The 18,688-nt window shown below is 46.5% G+C and overlaps 1 protein-coding gene across 5 annotated transcripts in view; it reads left to right on the forward strand.

The window, feature by feature from the left end:
- Positions 1-18,688, forward strand: part of LOC308676017 (vigilin-like) — a 98,034-nt gene that overhangs the window by 27,399 nt on the left and 51,947 nt on the right. For 3 of the 5 annotated variants that reach the window (XM_081341716.1, XM_081341720.1, XM_081341719.1), the window contains exon 2: positions 17,677-17,756. The gene's annotated coding sequence lies outside the window, so the exon portion shown is untranslated. Of the gene's footprint in view, positions 1-2,907; positions 3,030-9,784; positions 10,487-17,676; positions 17,757-18,688 lie in introns of those variants that run through there. The other 2 variants (XM_081341717.1, XM_081341718.1) reach the window with 2 other exon arrangements.

Raw genomic sequence — 18,688 nt, forward strand, 5'->3', positions numbered from 1 at the left:
ACTTTACCTAAAAAAATAGTGTCCTGATGAAGATCTTTAATATGGTGGCTCTTTTTGGACCCAGTCTCCAAAAACCAAACCATGCTGCTTTAAAGGGATTAGCAGGTACCGTATTTTCCGGCGTATAAGACGACTTTTTAACCCATGAAAATCATCTCAAAAGTTGGGGGGTCGTCTTATACGCCCAGTCGTCTTATACGCCGGAAAATCAGCAAGCCCGGGAAGGCACGCCCTCCCCTCTCACTGTTGTGATTCAGGGTCAGCCTGTGGGTTCGGCAGTTGGGTCGGATGACTCAGATGAGGGGGAGGAGGGGGGTGTTGAAGAACTTGCTGATGATGGCTTTGAGGCTCCGCAGAGCCCCCAGCCAGGCCCCTCCCACCTGGTGGAGACCCAGCTGTGTGAGCCTGACAGCGTGGATGAAGATGACCCACAGCTGGCCCTGTTCAAGGACGCCCGACGCAGGAGGCAGTCAAGTAGGAGTAAACAGAGGAAGGCAATGGGGCTTCTCGGAAGGAGGGAGAGAGAAGCCACGCCCTGAACTCTTTATAAAGGACTTGTGTGGGGAGGGCTGGTTTGCTGAAAGCAACCGCTCAGATAGTGTATCTTGGTAGTGTATCTTGGTTCGTGTCTTGTTTGTTTTTGTAATAAATTTGGCAGACGTATTCCAGCCTCTTGCCGTCTGTAAAGGGGTTGCCTTTTCTGCAAGGCCGGTAGCAGGCTGGTACAGAACACTCACTGTGGAGGAAGCAGGGCAGGCTGGCGTCCTGCGCACGCGCGCGCTCCCCAGCTGTTAAGGAGCACTCCTTAGCAGCCGGGGAGTGCGCGCGTGTGCAGGACTGCCCTGCCGGCTCCTGCCCGATGCTCTTCCCTCTTGAGGCAGCATCCCCGAGGACATCCCCGCCAGACGCCAGCCTGCCCTGCTTCCTCCACAGTGAGAAGGGAGGGCGTGCCTTCCCGGGCTCGCTGATTTTCCGGCGTATAAGACGAAAAATCTTGAAAATCATCTCAAAAGTTGGGGGGGGTCGTCTTATACGCCGGAAAATACGGTAGTTAGTATTATGTTTTGGTAGCACAGGGAAAAAAAAGCTAAATATCATCTTGTTAATAGTATGGAAACAGATGATGATGCCATCCTTTTTTTTCCCCCTCCCTCAACCTTCCAGCCTAGATTATACAGCCTGGCTTTCTTTGAGGCATCCCACCCAAGTACATTAGTAGATCCAATCTGCTGGCTTTTATATTTACAAGATCAGCCGGGATGGTGTGACCTAAAAGTTAAAAAGATGCAGAACAAGTTGATGGGTAGCCTGAGGGGTGTTTTTTGTGCTATATGGTTCCCATTTAGCATAATAAAAAGAAATCAGATGATAGGTAGATTTTAGAAGCCGGGAGTTTTCTTGTATTTATCAGGGATCTCTACCATATTACAAGATACCATACTGCTAAGCTTGTAAGCCGCCCTGAGTCTTCGGAGAAGGGCGGGATATAAATGGAATTAAAATAAAATTAAAATTAAAATAAAATTAAAATAATTAAAATAATTAATTAACAAATTAAAATAAAATTAAAATAAAATAAAATAAAAATAAAAATAAAAAAATAAAATAAAATAAAAAATATTAGATATAATGAGGTTGTTGTTGTTGTTGTTAGCTGCGAAGTCGTGTCCGACCCATCGCGACCCTATGGACAACGTTCCTCCAGGCCTTCCTGTCCTCTACCATCTTCTGGAGTCCATTCAAGCTCACACCCACTGCTTCAGTGACTCCATCCAGCCACCTCATTCTCTGTCGTCCCCTTCTTCTCTTGCCCTCAACCTTTCCCAGCATGAGGCTCTTCTCCAGTGAGTCCTTCCTTCTCATTAGGTGGCCAAAGTATTTGAGTTTTAGCTTCAGGATCTGGCCTTCTAAAGAGCAGTCGGGGTGGATCTCCTCTAGGACTGACCGGTTTGATCGCCTTGCAGTCCGAGGGACTCGCAGGAGTCTTCTCCAGCACCAGAGTTCAAAGGTCTCGATTCTTTGGCGCTCAGCCTTTTTTATGGTCCAACTTTCACTGCCGTACATTGCAACTGGGAAGACCATATAATGAGGAAGCTACCCTAAATAGCCAATTTCAGATCGTTGTGAAAAAGAACTGGTGCATTAATATACTTTAGATTTGGAGGAAGGATTTTCTGCTTTCCGTCTGTCGAAACTCAAGTGCTTTTTGGGTTTGATCGCTCAGCACGGGCCAGGAAAAAGCCTGGGGCAACTTTCAGCGTTTATGCCATTTTTCTCTCCATACCAACAACGTTCTTCCTCATCCGGTGGTAGTTTGCTTTAAATTCCCCTAATTTGGTCCTGCAAAAGAGGGTGCAGAAATGTGTCAACACAAGAAGGGAGAAGGGGCAAAAATTGCTACCGTATGCTTGCTTTACGCCCCTTGGAGTTTTTTTTTTTTTTTTTTAATTCCATTTATATCCCGCCCTTCTCCGAAGACTCAGGGCGGCTTACAAGCTTAGCAGTAGCCTTCATTCTATGTATATGCCTGCTTATTAGGGCTTTCACACACACCCCAAGCGGCATTGTTACAAAGTCAGCTTAATTGCCCCCAACAATCTGGGTCCTCATTTTACCTACCTCGGAAGGATGGAAGGCTGAGTCAACCTTGAGCCTGGTGGGACTCGAACCTGCACTAATTGCAGGCAGCTGGTGTTACTTAAGGAGGCATTAGCCCACTGCTCCACCAAGGCTCTTTGAGGAGAATTGCCAGCTAATTTATGAAGATGGCTTTCCAGCTAATATGGTGTCTCCACGAGGGGTGTCAAGAACAGGAGAAGTCTTATGGAATTAAGCCAAACTTAAATTGACATAAAGGTAAAGGTAAAGGTTCCCCCGCACATGCGTGCTAGTCGTTTCCAATTCTAGGGGCCGGTGCTCATCTCCGTTTCAAAGCCGAAGAGCCAGCGCTTGTCCGAGGACGTCTCCGTGGTCACGTGGCCGGCATGACTAGACGCCAAAGGCGCACGGAACGCTGTTACCTTCCCACGGTAGTGGTCCCTATTTTTCTACTTGCATTTTTTTTACGTGCTTTCGAACTGCTAGGTTGGCAGAAGCTGGGACGAGTAACAGGCGCTCACTCTGTTACGCGGCACTCGGGATTCGACCCGCCAAACTGCCGACCTTCTGATCGACAAGCTCAGCGTCCTAACCCACTGAGCCACCGCGTCCCTTAAATTGACATAAAAGCAGCCCTTTACTCACGACCAAAATTCAGCCGCCAATTTCTATTGCTAAGTGAAATATTTGTCAGGTAAATTTTGCCCCATTCTACGACCTTTCTTGCCACCGTTGAGTGAATCACCGCAGTTGTTAATTTAATAACATGGCTGTTAAGTGAATCTGGCTTCCCCATTGATTTTGCTTGTCAGAAGGTCACAAAAAGTGATCACATGATCCCGTCTGACACTGCAGTTGTCATACATATGAAGCAATCGCCAAGCATGCCAACTATAGTTCACGTGACCATGGGGATGCTGCCATGGTCCTAAGTGTGAACAACGGCCTCAAGTCACTTTTTTCAGTGACGTCGCAACTTCGAACAGTCACTAAATGAACTGTTGTAAGTTGAGGACTATTTGCATTGTGTAAAACTGCAATTTGGCTTAAGCATTTACATGAGTAAATGTAAATGGGCTTAGGGCAAGATAGTAAGGCGAGAGCTGTGTTTTTTGGTGGCTGGGGGCCTTCATGCATTTAAGAAGACTGATAGTCACGAAGAGCATCTGGACAGAGGTGATTTCAGAAGCAAGTTTTGGGGTGTAACCCTTGTATGGGTTATGTTTCCACCACATGGGCTTTCTACTTCCAAATCTCAGGAAGCTATTATCTTTGAGGATATCTCTTATGTTCAATGGGAACCCCACTTGTAGGAGGACCCCCTACAAGTGAGTTGTAAGTCCCTCACTTCTAGATCATGGCATAAACTGTTGGGTCAACCCAATCAGTTGGATGTGTTCAATAAATCATAATTAGCTCGGTCTGATATAGATAGATGAACCTAATCCAAAGGTCTTCAGGACCATCTCTCCCAACCTTGATTTGTCCTTTGGATTCTTTAAGGAAAGGAATAGTGAGGAGTCCTCCCCATGGAGAGGACATCTTAGGAGCACCTTCTCAGTTGAGCACCCGTCACCAAGATAACATCCCCAACTCCTGATTTGTAGAGAGACCGTAAAATGGTGTTTCTCAATCGAGAGAGGACTTTAAGCCAAGTGGACTTCAACTCCATGTATCTTGAAGTCCACGTATCTTAAAAGTTGCCCAGGTTGAGAACTGCTGCCTTTAAAACATCATTACTCCTCAGAGCTTTTAGCTACTGCTGCTGTTGTTGCCGGGGTGCCTTAACTAGCTAGCAAATTGCCAAGGCCGGTGTAATTGTTGCATGTTTATTGTCATTGCACCATGCCGTAAACCATCTTGAAGCCTTTGGGAAATTGGTGTTTTACAAATGCGTGCATAAATAAATACCTCTAGATTATGGCTAGGTAGGAGATAGAGTAGCTCAGCGTGCCGAGAGAGCTAGGTGTCCTTCCAGGATCAGCAACTCAAAGTGGTGGGAGTAAGCCAGAAGGCAGCGTGGCATCCGCTCTCGCCTTACTGTCTGCCACCCGGTACGTTAGTGCAGTTGTGTAATAACTTGGCAGAGGTATATACACTGACGAGGCGTTTCTGCAACAGGTGTGAGCCGCACACCGTATGAAATTTGGGGTTGCTCAGACTGACTGAGCAAAAAAAAAAAAAGCACAACGGAAGGTTTGTTTCTAAGCAAACTCCGTGGTCGCTCCTGCGCCTACGCCATCTTCTCTTTCATGTCAGGTTGGATGCCTTCATTTGTAGAAAGTCAGGGGCTTCCCTCGGCCTCCGGTGGCGTCACCTTGAAAACTCAGAATGCTTTATTCTTTGTGCCTCGGTAGCTCTGAAAAAGCCAGGGAAGCAATTTCCAGTTATCCTCTTGGCATTCCTCATATAGGCAATTCACCCTCAGCCTGACCAGCTTCCGGTTGGGTGGGCTTCTGTTCCCACCAGTAAAACAAGGTAAAGGAGTGCCTGCAGATTTTACTCTGCTAGTTCTTCCCGACCGTAAGGGGGGATTCTCATCTCCAAGGCCATTCTGCACTGTCCGAAGACATTTCCGTGCTTAGGTGGCCAGCGTGAATCAACGGAGCACTGTTACCTTCTCACCGAAGTGGTACCTATTGATCTAGTTGCATTTGCATGCTGTCCAACTGCTAGGTTGGCAGAAGCTGGGACGAGGACTGGAACTTACCTTGTTGCTTGGCACTCAGGTCTCAAACTGGGCTGCTGGCTTTCCAGCCGACAATCCCAGCGTCTTAGCCACAGACATTCAGCCGCCATTGGCTCCCCTCAGGGCTGCTAAGAATTACGGAAGTTGATCCAGGTATCTGCAGAGTGCCCAGGTTGGGAACCTGGTGATAGACGTAGTCCAGACATGTCAAACACAAGGCCGGATCCGGCCCACGAAGTGGTTTCATGTGGCCCGCGCAGCCATCCTGGAAACAGTGAGGGAACGGCCCCCACTGTCTTGGCCCTGGCCCAGAGACCTTCCTTCTGCCAGAGACCCTCAGATCTGTCCCACTCCTGCCCAGGCCCCCATAGGCACCCTTGATGCAAACGATGTAGAGCTGGCCACGCCCACCCAGTAGGCCATATGCACTCTAGCCACGCCCACCCAGTAGGCCACGCCCACCCTGGCAATACCCACCCGGCCCCCTGAGGGCAACCGCAATGCTGATATGGCCCTCAATGAAATTGAATTTGACACCCCTGACGTAGTCCTTCACCATAACGGGGGTTTCTGACTTGTATGAAAGAGCCTGAAACACCTTTGAGCTGACCCGGATTCCAAACGTATGTTATCGCCCCGGTCTACCAAGGGTAATTCAGCCTTACTCGCCCCCTATGGTTTGATCTCAGAATAACAAAGTAGGAAGGGAACTTTGGAGGTCTTCTAGTCCAACCCTCTGCTCAAGCAGGAGACCCTACACCATTTCAGACATATGGTTGTCCAGTCTCTGCTTAAAAACCTCCAGTGTTGGAGCATTTACAACTTCTGGAGGCAGGTTGTTCCACTGATTTGATTGTTCTAACTGTCAGGAAATTTCTCTCTAGTTTCTAGGTTGCTTCTCTCCTTGATTAGTTTCCATCCGTTGCTTCTTGTCCTGCCTTCAGGTGCTTTGGGGAATAGGTTGACCCTCTTTTCTTTGTGGCAGCCCCTGAGATATTGGAACACCTGCTATCATATCCCCCCTCGTCCTTCTCTTCATTAAACTAGACATCCCCAATTCCAGCAGCCATTCTTCGTATATTTTAGCCTCCAGTTGCCTAATCATCTTAATTGTTCTTCTCTGCACTCTTTCTAGAGTCTGAACATATTTTTTTTATATCGTGGCAACCAGGACTGAATGCAGTATTCCAAGTGTGGCCTTACCAAGGCACTGTGAAGCGACACTCCTCTTTCCAAACCCCTGGTTTTGCATTCCCAACTGTGCAGCTAAACCAAACATGCCCTTAAATCTTAGGTACAGTTTTCTGAGGGAGGAATCTGTGCCTTGCCTTGTTGAATTCTTGCATTCGTGGCAATATTAGTTCCAAATAGAGAGATAGAGACATATTTTCCCCCGCCCTGCTAGCCTACATTTCCTTGAGCATAATCTCCTTCAGTGACTACACACTGGTAATTGACGGAGCTGGAGCTAATCAAGATTACCTTGCTCGGGGTCTGAAGTGATTGCTTTGAAATTAGGTTAAGGGCCTTTTATCTTACCCTATCAGCATACTTTAGGAAATGTAATCAGGGTTAGGCTTTGGGCAATAAGACATCTCTGTCCATTTAGGTTAAAAGGTAAAGGTTCCCCTGCACATGTGTGCTAGTTGTTTCCAACTCTAGGGGCCGGTGCTCATCTCCGTTTCAAAGCCGAAGAGCCAGCGCTTGTCCCAGGACGTCTCCGTGGTCATGTGGCCGGCATGACTAGATGCCAGAGGCGCACGGAACGCTGTTACCTTCCCACCGTAGTGGTCCCTATTTTTCTACTTGCATTTTTACGTGCTTTCGAGCTGCTAGGTTGGCAGAAGCTGGGACGAGTAACAGGCGCTCACTCTGTTACGCGGCACTCGGGATTCGACCCGCCAAACTGCCAACCTTCTGATCAACAAGCTCAGCGTCCTAACCCACTGAGCCACCGCGTCCCTTTCCCATTTAGGTTAGATGTATAAATTCTCTTCCTTCAGGAATCTCAAGGCAAAACCCTTTGTATGATCTCCATAATTCAGGTAGTCCTCGATTTACGACCACAACTGAGCCCCAAATTTCCCTTGTTAAGCGAGACATTTGTTAAATGAGTTTGTGGCCCCAGTTTACGACTTTTCTTGGCACCGTGGTTGAGTGAATCACCGGTCGTAACTATGAACCGGTTGCCAAGCGTCTGAATTTTGATCGCCTGATCATGGGGATGCTTCCAGATGAGCCTTCTGGACTCTGAGCATCGTTCAGACATGTGGCTTTCAACTCCCAGAGCTCGTTAAGGACAGCTGTGTTTGACGGCGAGTTTAGGGAATTGATGACAGCTGTGTCTGCAGATTGGATTGGATTCAATTGATGAAAATGATGTCCCAATTAATGGGGGAGGGAGGGGCGGGCAGTCATTAGTTTTTAAAGAAAATAAATTTTGAATAGGATTTATTTTACATAGGAGCAGAACTTGTTTTCGAAAGGTATTTAGGATTCATCCTATTGGAAATGGATCCTGTCGAAATTATAGGTCGCACATATTCATTTCCTAGAAGGCGATTACAATTAAAATGTTTTTCTGCTTAAGTGTTTCTCAACTTTGGCAACTTTGAGACTTGTGGACTTCAACTCCCAGAATTCTGGGAGTTAAAGTCTACAAATTTGGAGGCCCATGCAGTAAGTTATGAGCGACACACTCCGGTTTCTCCTGGGCCTGTCGCACTTCCCCACCATGGTGGCCTGCCTTTTTTTTTCCATGGAAGATTTGCGGTGAAAACAAATCAATAATTACCGGTAGTCTTCAACTTAAGCATCACAATTGAGGCCAAAATTTCCATTGCTAAGCAAAATAGTTGTTAGCTCAATTTTGCCCCATCTTATGACCTTTCTTCTGACAATTGTTAAGTGAATCATTGCAGTTGTTAAGTTAGTAACACGGAGGTTAAGTGACACTGGCTTCCCCATGGACTTAGCTTGTCCAGAAGATCACAAATGGTGATGATCTCCTGACTCTGGGACCCTGCAGGCGTGTCATAAAGACATGCTTAATGGCCAAGTGTCCAAATTTTGATCACGTGACCATGAAGAGGCTGCAACAGTCATAAGTGGAAAACAGCAATAGGTCACTTTTTCCAGTGCCGCTGTAACTTCGAACAGTCATTAAATGAATGCAAATCAAGGTCTATCTGTATAAAGTTCTGATTCTTGTAAAGCTGGGAATGGAAAGTCTGCTCTTTCAAACGCCTCTCTCTAATTCCTTGAGGACTGGGGGCTTATGCGGATTACAAACCACCGGTCCTTTTGAGATCTTGCAAACACTGGGCGCTATGTAACAAAATGAAATTCAGTGGTGAAAAAAGTGAGGTTCTATATTTAGGCAGGAAAAACCAAATGCAAGGGTACAGTATAGGTCAGGGGTAGGCAACCTCGACTCTTTTATGACTCATGGACTTCAACTCCCAGAATTCCTGAGTCAGCTATGCTGACTCAGGAATTCTGGGAGTTGAAGTCCATGAGTCATAAAAGAGCCGGGGTTGCCTACCCCTGGTATAGGTAGTACCTCGCTCAATAGTAGCAGCTGTGAGAGGGATCTCGGAGTCCTAGTGGACCATCACTTAAATATGAGCCAGCCATGTGCTGCAGCTGCCAAAAAAAAAATCCAACACAGTTCTTGGCTGCATTAAAAGAGGGATAGAATCAAGATCATGTGAAGTGTTAATACCACTTTACAATGCCTCGGTAAGGCCACACTTGGAATATGGCATCCAGTTTTGGTCACCACGATGTAAAAAAGATGTCGAGACTCTGGAAAGAGTACAGAGAAGAGCAACAAAGATGATTAGGAGACTGGAAGCTAAAACATATAAGGAACGGTTGCTGGAATTGGGTATGTCTAGTTTAATAAAGAGAAAAGGATGAGGGGTGACATGACAGCAGTGTTCCAATATCTCAGGGGCTGCCACAAAGACGAGGCAGTCAAGCTATTCTCCAAAGCACCCGAAGGCAGGACAAGAAGCAACAGATGGAAACTCATCAAGGAGAGAAGCAAACTAGAACTAAGGAGAGACTTCCTGACAGTGAGGACAATTAATCAGTGGAACAACTGGCCTCCAGAAGTGGTGAATGCTCCAACACTGGAGGTTTTTAAGCAGAGATTGGACAACCCTTTGTCTGAAATGGCATAGGGTTTCTTGCCAGAGCAGGGGGTTGGACTAGAAGACCTCCAAGTTTCCTTCCAACTCTGTTATTCTCTTTTTATTTCTATTCTAATCTAAATGTCCAAACTCCTGTTTTAGATGCTGGTCCTCTGCCCTTTCTCTCATGCAGAACCGGTTTGTTTCTTTCTTACTTCCCATTCTTGTGTCTCTCCCCCCCCCCCCCCCCCCCGGCCGCTTCTCTCATCTTTATTTATTGATGGCCACAGGCTGCATCAAGGAGAAGGGATGGCAGGTGGGAAGGGAGGTCATTGAGAAGTCAGGGGTTTTTCTGGTGGAGTACAGATGGTCCTCGACTTAGAGGTCCTCCACAGAGAGGGCCTCCTCAGGGTGCCTCCGGTCAGAGAATGCCGGCTGGTGGCCCCCAGGGGGAGGGCCTTCTCTGTGGGCGCCCCGGCCTTATGGAATCAACTGCCGGTTGAGCTCCGGATGGCACCGGATCTTCGCTCCTTCCGGCGCGGGTTAAAGACCCATTTATTCGAACAAGCTGGCCTGGCCTGAGGGAGGAATGTTAGGGTTTTAATGTTTTTATATTTTGATTGTTTTAACTTGGGCAACAATTTAATCCTTTTTAACTTTTGTACTTCTATTTATATGCCCTGTTCACCGCCCTGAGTCCTTCGGGAGAAGGGCGGTATAGAAATTCAAATAAATAAATAAATAAATAAATAAATAAATAAATAAATAAATAAATAAATAAATAAATAAATAAATAAATAACAGTTCATTTGGGGATCGTTCAAAGTTACAACGGCACCGAAAAATGTGACTTACCACTTATTTCCCACAGTGACGACCTTTGCAGCATCCCCGTGCTCACGTGATCAAAATTCAGACGCTTGGCCACTGGTTCATACTTACGACCGTCGCTGTGTCCCGGGGTCATTGGATCCCCTTTTGCCGCCACCTGAGAAGCAAAGTCAATGGAGGAAGCCAGAGTCACTTAACAACCGAATTACTAAGTTGTCACCTGCAGCGAAAGGTCGTAAAATGGGGCCCAACTCACTTTAACAAATGTCTCGGTTACAACACCAGAAATGTTGGGCGCTCAGTTTATTTATTTATTTATTTATTGATGGGATTTATATCCCGCCCTATCTCCCGAAGGACTCAGGGCGGCTAACAACAGAACATATAATAAGTACAGAAATCAAGATAAAAATGAAATTAAAATCATCTGTGCAATAAATTAAAATTAAAAATTAAAAGTAAATTAAAAATTCTAAATATAATTAATTAAAATGCCTGTCAGTCCAGGTCAGCCTGGTGGAACAGGAGTGTTTTGAGGCCGCGGCGAAAGGATTGGAGGTTTTGGGCCGTCCGAAGCTCAGGGGGGAGCTGATTCCATAGGGCTGGCGCTCCCACAGAGAAGGCCCTCCCCCTGGGGGTCGCCAGCCGACATTGCCTAGCTGACGGTACCCAGAGGAGGCCTTCTCTGTGTGAGTGTACTGGACGATGGGAATTTGTTCCCGGCAGCAGATGGTCCTGCAAGTATCCCGGGCCTAAGCCATGTAGGGCTTTAAAGGCAAGTACCAGCACCTTAAATCTCACCCGGAGGGCAACCGGTAGCCAATGCAGCTCACGCAGGAGGAGTGTAATATGGGAGTATCGGGGTGCTCCCATCACAACCCGTGCAGCTGCATTCTGCACCAGCTGAAGCCTCCGGGTGGTCTTCAAGGGCAGCCCCATGTAGAGAGCGTTACAGTAATCTATACGGGAGGTAACGAGTGCGTGGGTGACTGTACGTAGGGCATCTTGGTCCAAAAAGGGGCGCAATTGGTATATAAGGCGAATCTGTGCAAATGCCCCCCTAGCCACGACTCCAGTTGCAGTTGTAAGTCGAGGACCACCTGTGCCTGTCTTGGGGAAGCAATGCTCCACCTACTCAAGGGAATTTCATTAGAGTGAACCGCTGAATTTTCTTGGGTTCAGCGTCCTCGTGGCTGTGAGGATTTGCCACCACTGCTAAACCATCCCCATCTTGGTCGGCCTTCCAAGTCAAGGTGGGAAGGAGATAAATGAGAAGTCGGAGATATCTTCCAAGGGAACAAATATTTTGGGACAGGAATGTTCCCGCTACAGGTAGTCCTCGACTTGCAACCATTCATTTAGTGACTGTTTCGAAGTTACAACAGCGCTGGAAAAAAGGCTATGGAGAGTCTCAGTCATCCGGATCATGGTTGTCCCAAAAGTGTTTTTTTTTTAGGAGCTTCTTGTATAAAAAGCAAAATGGCTTCAAAGAAAAACAAAATCCAGTTGCCTTTTTTTGGGGGGGAGTACCTTTGGAGTAGCTTTGGGCAGCACTGGAAAAAAGTGACTTATGACCTTTTTTACATGGTCATGTGATCAAAATTTGGGCGCCTAGCAACTGGCCGACTGACAGTTGTTAAGTGAATCGGCCTTCCCTGTTGACTTTGTTCAGCAGAAGATGGCCAAAGGGGACACTGTGCCCCCAGGACACTGCAGCCATCAGAGACATGGACTATTCGTCAAGCATCCAGATGTCAGTCACGTGGCCGTGGCGGTGCTGCGACGGTCGTAAGTGTGAAAAAGGGTCATAAGTCACTTTTTTCAGTGCCCTTGTGACTTTGAACGGTCACTAAAGAAACTGTTGTAAGTCGAGGACTACCTGTATTGCTTCTCGATCAAACCCAGCTTCCTTCAGGTCTAGTTTTTAAGCAGAGACTGGAGAACCATTTCTCTAAAATGGCGTAGGGTTTCCTGCCTGAGCAGGGGGTTGGACTAGAAGACCTCCAAGGTCCCTTCCAGCTCCTATCCTATCCTGTCCTGTCCTGTTCTGTTCCGTTTCGTTCTGTTCCGTTCCATGCCATTCCATTCCATTCTATTCTAATTATTATTCTATTCTATTCCATTCCATTCCATTCTAATTATTATTCTATTCTATTCTATTCTATTCTATTCTATTCTATTCTATTCTATTCTATTCTATTCTATTCTATTCCTATTCTATTCTATTCTATTCTACTCTACTCTACTCTACTCTACTCTACTCTACTCTACTCTACTCTACTCTACTCTACTCTACTCCGTTCCGTTCCGTTCCGTTCCAATTATTCTATTCCAGGGGTGTCAAACTCAATTTCACTGAGGGCCGCATCAGCATTGCGGTTGCCCTCAGGGGGCCGGGTAAGTATGGCCAGGGTGGGCGTGGCCTACTGGGTGGGCGTGGCTAGTGTGCATATGGCCTACTGGGTGGGCGTGGCCAGCTCTACATCGTTCGCATCAAGGGTGCCTATGGGGGCCTGGGCAGGAGTGGGGCAGATCTGAGGGTCTCTGGCAGGAGGAGGGTCTTTGGGCCAGGGCCAAGGCAGTGGGGGCCGTTCTCTCACTGTTTCCAGGATGGCTTCAAGGGCCGCATGAAACCACTTTGCGGGCCGGATCCGGCCCCCGGGCCTTGTGTTTGACATGTCTGTTCTATTCTATTCTGTTTTCCATATTCTACTCTATTCTATTCCTAATTTCTATTCTATTCTATTCTATTCTATTCTATTCTATTCTATTCTATTCTATTCTATTCTATTCTATGCCATGCCATGCCATGCCATGCCATGCCATGCCATTCCATTCCATTTATTCTATTCCATTCCATTCCATTCCATTCCATTCTAATTTAATTATTGTTCTATTCCATTCCATTCCATTCCATTCCAATTATTCTATTCTATTCTATTCTATTCTATTCTATTCTATTCTATTCTATTCTATTCTATTCTATTCTATTCTATTCCATTCCATTCCATTCCATTCCATTCCACTACACTACACTACACTACACTACACTACACTACACTACACTACACTACACTACACTCCTGCCTGAATCTAAAGGACTAATTACAAAAAGCGTTCTGAACAGGCAATATTTCCAGGCATGCACAGTCACCCTTCTCTCTCCCCCCCACCCAACCACCCCCAGCACAGAATGGTGTTGGAAAGCAATGGCGAAGGGCAGATTCTGAATGAATGCATTTTGTAGAAAGGCACATTCCCAACGGGTGACATCCCTGTGCAAAAACTAATGAGCTTTTTTGCATTTTGTGACACGTGCAGCCTCAGCTTCCATCCTCTGAGGGAAAGAAACAAAGCCGATGGGAGGTTGTCAGTTCTGGTGATGTTAAACTTTCTTGGAGACGTGCGCGCGCACACACACACACACACACACCAACTCCATGCTTTCAGAATATACAGGTTGTCCTCGGCTTACAACGTTGCATTTACTGACTGTTCGAAGTTACAATGGCACCGAAAACAGTGACTTTACGACCATTTTTTCACCGTGGTCGCATGATCAAAATTCGGACGCTTGGCAACTGCTTCGTATTTATGACCGTTGCAGTGTCCCAGGGTCATGCGATCCCCTTTTGCGACCTTCTGACCAGCAAAAATTCAACGGGGGAAGCCAGAATCCCTTAACAACAGCGTTACTAACTTAACAACTGCCGTGATTCACTGAACAACTGCGGCAAGAATGGTGGTAAAGCCAGGCACTTAACAAATGTTTCTCTTAGTAGCAGAAAGTTTGGGCTGAATTGTGGTCGTACATCGAGGACTACCTGTCTACTTTACCTTCTACCTTGGTTTCAGGCCGTTGTGCATTGTGTGGCATCTGTTCCCACCCACCCACCCAGGGTTCTGGGGTGTTTTTTTGTTTTGTTGATAAAATAGTCTCTTTCTCGCCTTTCTTTTTGCTATGGCCTTAATGTGGATTGGAAAGAGTTACCCAAAGAATCGAACAGAGAGATCTCTCTGTTACTTAAGCGTATTCCTGGCCTTTGCCCAGGTTCGCCTGGTGCGCCAGTTGCGACCCTATCTAGACCGGGATGCCCTGCGTACAGTCACTCATGCGCTCGTGACTTCTCGTCTAGACTACTGTAATGCTCTCTACATGGGGCTGCCCTTGAAGTCCACTCGGAGACTTCAACTGGTGCAGAATGCAGCCGCGCGAGTTGTGCTGGGGGCTTCCCGATACTCCCATGCTACACCTTTGCTCTGCGAGCTGCATTGGCTGCCGGTTGCTCTCCAGGTGAGGTTCAAGGTGTTAGTGATGACTTACAAAGCCCTACATGGCATGGGTCCGGATTACCTACGGCAACACCTGCGGCCGGCGTCAACCTCCCTCCGTCCAGTGCGCTCCCACAGAGAGGGCCTCCTCAGGGTGCCTCCGATCAAGGAATGTCGATTGGTGGCCCCCAGGGGGAGAGCGTTCTCTGTGGGCGCGCCAGACCTATGGAACCGCTTGCCGGTTGGGCTCCGGACGGCCCCCGACCTTCGCTCCTTCCGGCGCGATCTCAAAACCTTTCTTTTTGAACAAGCAGGCCTGGTCTGATGGGTTGGGGTTGGGTTTTATAATTGGTTTTAACTTCAATATGTATTAATTTATTACGGGCATTGTTATTTAATTAGTTTTTAATTTTTGTATCTGGTTTTTTATTATGTATTGCCCTGTTCACCGCCCTGAGTCCTTCGGGAGAAGGGCGGTATACAAATTAAATTATTAAATTAAATTAAATTAAATTAGAAATGTACGGTCTCCATGAACCGAGTGTGTGTGTTTGGGTGTCCGTGTCCTCCTACACTTCCCCACCTCACCTGCAGCCCTGCCACTCGCTTCTGGGCTGATGGGAAGGTAAGAACCAAGCGTGATTAATTCCCGATGGCCACAAGAGGCTTTCTCTGAAATCCTTGCTGTAGTTTGGGTCCTAGGAAGCTTACGCGGTGCTGTGCTTTAAATAAAAAAAGCTAGGCGGCGATGGGAAAAAAGACAAGATAGCATTGTGGGCAAGGAAGAGGTTTTGTCGTGTCTGATTAGAGAGGCAACCCCAGCTTATCCTAACCGTGTGAATATTGTTAGCGTTCTCTCGCTGGGCATCTTCTTGAGCGTGTTGTTGATATAGGCTTTTGTCTATGCCAGGGGTAGGCAACCTCGGCTCTTTTATGACTCATGGACTTCAACTCCCAGAATTCCTGAGTCAGCATAGCATAGCATAGCTGACTCAGGAATTCTGGGAGTTGAAGTCCATGAGTCATAAAAGAGCCGAGGTTGCCTACCCCTGGTCTATGCCATTGGGGAATTCTGGGAGTAGAAAAGTCCAGTACATCTGCACATTAATTAATATTTCCAGGAAACCTGTAATGCCTCTCTGCTTCTGCAGCTGGAGCGTCACAAAAGCTATAGGCAGTCACTGACCTATAATGCATTCGTTTAGAACAGGGGTCTTCAAACTTGGCCCTTTTATGACTTGTGGACTTCAACTCCCAGAATTCCTCAGCCAGTGTGTCTGGCTGAGGAATTCTGGGAGCTGAAGTCCACAAGTCATAAAAGGGCCAAGTTTGAAGACCCCTGGTTTAGAACAATAAACCGTAAATAAACAACCAGCGGAATGATAGGCCTTCAGACGTTGTGGGTGCTCCAACGCTGGAGGTTTTTAAGAAGAGATTGGGCAACCGTTGATCTGGAATGGTACAGGGTTTCCTGCTTGAGCAGAGGGTTGGACTAGAAGATCTCCAAGGTCCCTTCCAACTCTGTTAGAATAGGACAGGACAGGACAGGACAGGACAGAACAGAAAAAAATAAACAGAGTTTATTGTTGCTGTTATTCTGTTGCAGTTGCAATAGAATAGAATAACAGCTGGAAGGGACCTTGGAGGTCGTCTAGTCCAACCCTTTGCTCAGGCAGACAAATGGTTGTCCAATCTCTCCTTAAAAACTTCCAGTGTTTGGGGCATTCACAACTTCTTGAGGCAAGTAGTTCTAATAGTCAAGAGAATTTCTTCTTAGTTCTAGGTTGTTATTCTGTAGTTCGAAGTTACAACAGCGCTGAAAAAAATAGTGATTTATGACAGGTTTTGACACTTAGGACCACTGCAACATCCCCATGGTCACGTGATAGATTTGGGAGCTTGGCAACTGGCATGCACTTAACGAATGTTGCAGTGCCCCATGGGTTATGTGATCACCATTTGCAACCTTCCCAGCTGGCTTCCCACAAGCAGAGTCAATGGGGGCAAGCCAGATTCTCCTAACGACTGCGTGATTCCCTTAACAACTGCAACAACTCACTTACAACGGTGGCAGAAACGGTTGCAAAATGAGGTGCAACTCACTCAACGGCTGCCTCACTTAGCAACAGAAATTTGTGGTTGTAGGTTGAGGACTACCTATGCTGTGTTATAGCCTGTCGCAGTTTCATAACTGTAGATCTCAGTTTTGGCACTCGGCTTTGGATGCCAGGAACCACTTCACCCCTTTGAGTAAAGGAACAATTCTAGTTGCACCCAGAAAGATCTGGAAGTGAGATTTCATTTTAAAGAGGGCCTTAGTTCCTTCAGTCGGTGACTTTTCTGAGACTGGTGTGGCTTCGCAGCATTATTTAATGATTATATCTCTTATTTTAATGTTATTTTAATTTATTTATATCCTGCCTTTTTTCCTAAACAACTCAAGGTGGTAAACATATCTAATACTCCTTCCTCCTCCTGTTTTCCTCACTACAACCACCCTGTGAGGTGAGTTGGGCTGAGAGAGAATTATTGGCCCAAAGACACCCAGCCAGCTTTCATCTCTAAGGCAGGACTAGAACTCCCAGCCTCCCGGTCATTGTCTCAAGGTCATCGACTGGCTTTCATCTCTAAGGCAGGACTAGAACTCACAGTCCACCAGAGCCTGTGTCTAGCCTGGTTCTAGATTAGCCCAAAGTCACCCAGCCAATTTTCATGCCGAAGGCGGGACTAGAACTCACAGTCTCCCAGTTTCTAGCCTGGTGCCTTAACCAATATAGACCAAACCGGCTCTGGCTCTATCTCGGAGAGACTGCTTGTTTTCTAAGAAATGGCTATTTTTAGATTGCATTGTAGATTTGTTTTCTTCGGGTCATGAGGACTAGGATCCCAATGGCCTAATAGTTTCCTCTACGCTCCCCACTGAATGCCTGGAGGGTGCAGGAAGCCTCACGGCCACAGGGAGATGTCATAGAACAAAAATAAGTTCTTTCGGAAGATACGCAACACGCTCCCATAATTTTTAAATACGGTAGTCTTCCATTGCTATTCTACTTACCTGTGTATATCCTTAATTGGGGCTGGGGGGCCTCTTCCACTGGATGGGGGGGCGTGTTTTCATCCTAAAATGATGGTATTCCGTTCTCCTGGCAGGACCAAAACCGCTGTCACGCTGAAGCGCCACAGGTAGCCTTGCTTCGGACGGACCTTTCCGGCATTTGACCATTTTGCAGGTAAGCCGAGGAGGAACGTCGTGTTTTGCCCCACTGAGTTAGGAGTGGGCAGCCAGCAGAGCGTGGATGATTGTGCCAGGATGTAAATCTGATGGATTAGTAGTGAATGTGATCTCTGGCACCTGGATTGCTTGCTGTAAAAATGAAGCCTTGGGCAAGGCGAAAGGACACATTTGAAGTTTGGATAGATCCACGCTGATAATTTAGCAGAGCTGAGCTGGCATCTTGTGAGTAAAATACCAGCCATGCTCAGGGTTAAATAATGCCAAGGCCTCCTCCAAAGGAGTTTGGTCAACTCTGACAATTTCTTTCTTTCTTTCTTTCTTTCTTTCTTTCTTTCTTTCTTTCTTTCTTTCTTTCTTTCTTTCTTTCTTTCTTTCTTTCTTTTTGTCTCTCTCTCTCTCCTTCCTTTCTTCCTTCCTTTCTTCCCTCTCTTTTTCTTTCTCTCTTTCTTCCTCCCTCCCTCCTTCCTTCCTTCCTTCACCTCCCTCCTTTCTTTCTTTCTCCCACCCTCCCCTCTCTCTTTCTCTCTCTTTCTCCTTCCTTCCTTCCTTCCTTTTTCTTTTTCTTTCCTTCCTTCCTTCCTTCCTTCCTTCCTTCCTTTCCCTCTCTTCCTCCTTCCTTCCTTCCTTCCTTTCTTTCTTTCTTTCTTTCTTTCTTTCTTTCTTTCTTTCTTTCTTTCTTTCTTTCTTTCTTTCTTTCTACCTCCCTTTCTTTCTTTCTTTCTTTCTTTCTTTCTTTCTTTCTTTCTTTCTTTCTTTCCTTCCTTCCTTCCTTCCTTTCCCTCCCTCCTTCCCTCCTTTCTCTCTTTCTTTCTCTCCCTCACTCCTTTCTCTCTCTCTTTCTTTCTTTCTCTTTCTTCCTCCTTTCTTTCTTTCTTTCTTTCTTTCTTTTTCTTTCTTTCTTTCTTTCTTTCTTTCTTTCTTTCCTTC

The sequence above is a fragment of the Vipera berus genome, assembly GCF_964194415.1.
Source record: "Vipera berus genome assembly, chromosome: W".
NCBI classification, from domain to species: domain Eukaryota; kingdom Metazoa; phylum Chordata; class Lepidosauria; order Squamata; family Viperidae; genus Vipera; species Vipera berus.